A 6,226-nucleotide genomic window follows, 5' to 3' on the forward strand; every position below is an offset into this window, starting at 1 on the left:
TCAGAGGAAGGAGATCACACCACCCTGCTCCCTATTCTTCTTTATTGGGCATCCAGCTTGGCTGGACTCCCACTTTTGGGTGTCCCCCATCCCATGGCCTCTAAGCTGAGTAGTGGTCCTCTAGCAAAAAAAAACCTTTTTCCCAGGGGGTCTCCAGTTTCCTCCCTGGGCCTCCTGGCAGTGCCAGCTCTCCCCCAGCATCATGCAGGAAGGATCAGAGTCTCACCTGTCACTCTGTACTCACAGGCGCCCATGCTGGGCCCCATCCTCCCAGAAGCTTGCCTAGTCTGTATTTACCCCTCCCATTCCCTCACGCGCCAGCCAGCCAGCCCTGCTGAAAGCCACCTGTTTTGTGTTTTGAAAGCCTAGAAATATCCCATCCTCCACCCTCACAGACCTCCCACCGAGTTCATTTCTAGTCCAAACTCCACACTTTGAGTTCTTGACTCATTTGGAGAGTATAAAAAAGCCACATATCCTGAACTCACTTGTATATGCAAGTCTTTTCTTTCTGGCTGGGGAGATCCATGGTCCCCTTCTTAGGGAGGAGTGGCAAGGCACCACATAACCCATTAGTCCCTTAAAATGTGCAAAGAACAATGTTACAAGTAAAAAACTCTGACCCTGTTATGTCAAATACCATAAAATCACAACCACAAGTAAACAGGTTCACACATTCATACATGAATGAGGAAAACCACCAAATTCCCCAAGTGGCAGTGTCTGAATATTCCTTGTCATGATGCTTTCTGCTCAATGTTTTTTTTAGCCTTCTGCCATCATTTGTTACGGGGCAAGTGGGAGCAGGTGTCAAAGGTTAAAGAAAAACTTTTGGAAGATTAAAACATTTAAATCCTCTAAGCTCTTCCAATGCAGAATAACAACCTCCCCAAAAGATCCACTTCTGACTACAGGAGGCATGAGAAGAGATACGTTCTGTGGTGAGGAAGCCCTTGCAGCTGTGATTACGGTAAGGGTATTGAGGCAGGGAGATTTTCCTGAATTAACTGAGAGGACCCCAGATAATCACAAGGGTCTTTCTAAGCGCAGGAGGGAGACAGGACAGTCAGAGACAGAGAAGGATTTCAAGATGCCAAATTGCTGGCTTTGAAGATGAAGGGAGAGGCAGTGCACCAAGGAATGCAGGAAACTTCTAGAAGCTGTAGAAGTCAAGAGGATGGATTCTCTCGAGAATCTCCAGCAGGAGCACAGCCTTGCAAACATCTTGATTTGAATCAGTGAGACCCATTCAGGCTTCTGACCTGCAGCAGGGTGAGATATAAATTCACATTATTTTAAGCTATCCAGTTGTGGCAATTTATTATAACAAAAGGAAACCAACACTCTGCATTAACTTGTTTATGTGACTAGAGAAAAAATCTGATGCAACATGAAGACTACTCCCATTCTTTTTTTTTCAAGCTCTGTCATATTTATCACCTACTCCCTCTACTGTCCTCACTAACCCAGGACCTGGGCTAGTCACAGAGACCAGCAAGAACCTTTGGAGGGAGCATCATTGTAAACTTTTTTGGAGAAGGGTACCGAGACTCAGAGTTGTTAACTGTCTTCCGTAAAGCCACACATCTGCAGCAAGAGAAAGATACAAACCCAATTTCCGTGAATTGCAAAGCCCTCCATGCTTCCTGCACCATGTCTCTACGTCCTACTCAGAAAGCACAACATGTTCTTCACCTGCCCCCCAATCCGCCTGCACCCCAATTCGCCCACAGGAGCAGTGACTCATGGGGATTCGTCCACTGTAGGTGTCAAGCCTCTGTCAAAACTGCTGCTTGGAAAACTCCTTTTGGTTGCAAACAAAGTTTGTGTTGGAAGTTGCTGGAACAGGGGCATAACTGAACATTATTTACCAACTGGACTTGGGTTCACTTAGTGCCCAGGCCTATGAGCCCATTTCTAGGAGAAAATGTGCATTTCCGTGCCCAGAAGGGAGGAGATTCAGGGTTCCTGTGAGCTGGCAGGACTCTGCCCTATGCTGGCCCTCCTGAGGGGGAAGAAAGTCTCTAGGGAATGACCTGCTTGATGGACCCTTTGCCTGGACTCAGTGATTTCCACCCCTGGCCACACATCCCACCCACCTCAGAAGCTCAAGGTACCCATCAGGGACCAGGTCCTGCCCCAGCCAGTGAAAACCACCTCTGTGTAAGTGAGGCCTCCCCACAAAGTAGGTACCTGCTGCTGGGGCCGGACCGGAGCCAGGACCGGGTGACTGCTTGTCTGCCTGTGCCAAGGTAGCTGACCTAGTAACTGCTGAGACCTGTCACAGTCCCTAAGGGCCCCTTGGAGAGTGTGAGAACCTCACTTACACAGTGCTGCAAGGCTGACAAAGCTCATCAGGCCTCTCACTGGGAGGATGGATTTTAGGGTGACCAGTGTCCCAGTTTGTCCAGGACTTGGAGGAGGAGGAGGATTACCAGGATGTAAGACTTTGAAGGGCTAACATTGGGAAAGTCCCAGGCATTTTGACAGGGAACTGCAAGTCGAGAATAACTCTCGTGTTGGGTAGTAGCACTCCATGATCAGAGAACATGGTGTGTGAGAGAGTGTTTGTAAGGATACGTGAGTGTATGTTGCACAAATACGTGTGAGAGCACATGGTAAGTGCATGAGTTTTGATGGATGAGAGTGTGTACAAGTTGCACAAATGTGTGTTAGTTTGTGTTTCTGAGAGTGTGTGTTGAATAATGTGTGAGAGCTGAGCATTAGTGTGGGAGAGTGTGCACGTGACAGTCGTGAGTGTGTGTGTGTGACAGTCGTGAGTGTGTGTGTGTGTGAATGTGTGTGTTTGTGTGAGAGTAAAAGCATTCTTGCTGCCCAGAATCACTCCATTTAATGTTCTCTAAATAACTGTGTCCTGTGCCACTTGGGCTGGCCCTAGGTCCCGCCACAGAGCAGCCCAGAGGAAAGTTTACCCTGCTGCTCATTGAGCTCAGGGGCAGAAACTGTAAATTTATTTTGCTCTATGATGGTGTAATTAGCCTCCCCTCTTGTGAGGAATGAAAGGACAGCGTGCTTCTGACAGCTGTGGGAGCTGCCTTCCTGCCGGATAGAGCCAGCCTCCACCCATACTGCTACACCTGTTTAAACAAGGAACAGAATAGGTATTTATTTGAAGTTCAAGAGGCCATATGAACCATGGCCTCAATCTAGGCCTGGATATAATTATAAAGATACTTAATTCTTTGTTCTGAAAGGATTTGCAGCCCACGGTCCCTCAAAGGTTGGGCAGTTTGCCCCAACTCCCAGCCTGTGTACCTCCCCGTGTGAGTGAGGGTGGGGCGAGAGTGCCTCTTGAAGTACGGGAGGGCGGGATTGTGAACACAGAAGAGCCCCTGAGGTGTCCACTCCTGTACCTTGCTGATCATCACCACCACCAATGAGAAGAGATTAATAGAGGTGCAGAACCCAAAGCCCTCTCCTAGCAACTGTTGCTCGTCTGCACTTGGAATGGAGGCCATCTGTAGTTTTAAAAGCTCCCCTGTGGCTCTAATGATTAGCCATGGTTGGGGAGCCCTGACCTAGGCCCCAGGGGCAGGGGCAGGGGCATTTCTGGGACTAGGGCAGGACACTAATGTAATAAGTGCCATTTACTGGGCTCTCCTTACCTGCAGGTACCGTTCATTCCCTCTTTGCAATGAGACAGTTGGGCTCTTTCAGTCATTTCTCTACCATATCCTGGAGAGCCTCAGAGCAGGAGTTCACCATGTTTTTGAAGTCCCAGACCCTGCTCAGATTCTTAGGAAAGCTATAAACCCTTTCCTCATCAGACTGCACATGTGCAGGAGATTTTGCATAATTTCAGAGGGTTCACAGAGCACCCTGAAGCTCATAGAAGGACCCCAGATTAAGAATGGCCATCATCCTAGGGCAGGGCATGCCTCAGGTGGTATTGCATTTGCCTGGCGATCTCAAGGCCCCGAATTCAATCCCTAGTATCTCTTACAACGAAAAGCAAAAGGAGAAGGAGAAAGAGAAGAGCCATCCTTTGTGGAGAAAAGGAGCTATGTGGCAATGTAAAATAGTGCAGCCACTGTGGAATTCAGTATGGAGGCTCCTTAAAAGACTAAAAATTAACCTACTAAATGATCCAGCTGCACTACTCCAGGTATGTACCTGAAGGAATGTAAGCCAGGGTACAATAGACACACCTCCACACCCACGTTTATAGCAGCACTGTTCACAATAGCCACACTGTGGAATCAGCCTAGGTGCCTATCAACAAATAAAAGGATAAAGAAAATGTATACCCAATGGAGCCTTGTTCAGCCATAAAGAAGAATGACATTATGTCATTTGCAGGAAAATGGATGGAACAGGAAATAATCATGTCAAGCGAAATAAACCAGACTCAGAAAGACTATTTTTCTCTCATATGCAGAATCTAGATTTTTTTTTTAAGACATAAAAGCAAAAGGGGGACTCAGGGGAAGGGCATGGAACATGGGAGGAGAGAGGAGGATGAGAGAGGCATGGGGGTGAACATGACATATGACGGAAGTATATAGAGTGTGAGGATGCAAATATCATACTGAAACCCATTATTTTGTACAATTAATAAAAAAATCAAAATAAAATGAAAAGAATGGCTGTCATGAAGGACATGGCTTTGGCGGGGAAGGGGGCGGTTCACAAATGGGCAGAGCAAGCTGGATTTAGTAGCTTGAGTGGGAATTTATTGAGCACTTACTGTGTATAGAGCCTGAGTGGGGGTTTATTGAGCACCAACTGTGTGCAGAGCACTTGAGAGGTATGGATACAGGCGTGAGGATACCTACATTCAAGGTAGTTTATGCCAAGAACAGAACAACAGAGTGTGGCCAGATGTCACAGGCTGAGGTACTGGTAGGAGGCTGAGAGGTTGAAACATGAGGGCCCAGACTTGGAGGAGCAGCAGGAAGGGGAGAATTCTGGGCAGACAATCTGGGGGAGCCCCAACTCAAAGGAAGTGGTACTTTCAGAGACAGGGGAGAAACCACACCCAAGGCAGAGGCAAGGGAAAAAGCCTGGTTTTTGTTTTGTTGGTTTTTTAAAAATGACTCTTTATACTAAGAAACGGAGGGGGAAAGAAAAATAAGAAAAATGAATGTAATATGTTTACATTGAGTGACTGTCTTAACACAAAACATAACGCTATACAATTGTACTGATTTAAAATATGTGCAGTTTATTTAAAAGCATTAATTTCTAGCTCGGCAGAGTGTGGTCCAGTGATGGGACCTAAGATAAAGTTTCACAGGGATACCTGTCAGTTTCTCTGAGACTTAGCATAGCTTCGTTTGCAGATTACATCAGAAGTCTCAACTTGAAGCTCTTTGTGAAGTAGGGTTTGAGGGGAGCAGCCTTCCTGCACCCCCCCCATGACAGCTCTGCCTTAGGGTGTGTGGGTGTGGGTCCTAGGAGAGGGCTTCCTCCTGTGTCCTGTAGGGGGACCCCTTGATTAGAGGTCTTGGTGTGGGGTGTGGAGCTAGCCAGGAAAGGATTACAGGGGCCAGATGTGAGGAGGAGGGTCTGAACAAGGGCTCCGAGGGCAGATCCCAAAGAAGGAGAGAGATAGATACCAGGCTGGGAGAAATCCTGGTTTTGCTGAAGGGCAGTCAGGTCATGGTGGCTCCAATAGCAAAAGAAAAGCAATTCAGCTGGTCTCAATGTAACTGGCAGCACAGTGGGAGGCAGTGGGGGGGGGTTCACTGCAGGGTGCATTGCCACTGCTCTTTCACAGTGACAGTGTCCTGGGTGCTCCCTCAAGACCCACTGTCCTCCTGGCACTATCATCCTCTGAGGGGTGTTCAGATTCTGAGGAACACTTGCTTTTTTCAGCTAGGGAGTTCCCTCCTTTTGCTCAGTGCAGGGCGTGACACCACAATGTGAGGCTTAGGTTCTTGGAAAAGGCAAGGAATTGCAGCAAGTGGAGGCAAAGTGCCTTGCAGACACATAACACCTAAACACAGGAAGTTAACATGAAAGCTACCACCAAGAGTCAGCCTGTAACCAGCAATCTCAGGACTCAGCAGGGAAGAAGCCCACACTGGAGTCAGAGGCCTGTTTCCCCCGAGAGTATCAGAAATGCACATTGCCACTGTCTGGAGGAGCAAAATGATTTCTTAGGCAAATAATATAGTTTTCTATTTCCCTCTGTAATTTCTTTGCATAACAATAAGCTTACTAAACAGACCCAGAAATTTTTTCAAGATCCTATAACCCATTT

Source organism: Castor canadensis, chromosome 6, assembly GCF_047511655.1.
Source record: "Castor canadensis chromosome 6, mCasCan1.hap1v2, whole genome shotgun sequence".
Taxonomy (NCBI): domain Eukaryota; kingdom Metazoa; phylum Chordata; class Mammalia; order Rodentia; family Castoridae; genus Castor; species Castor canadensis.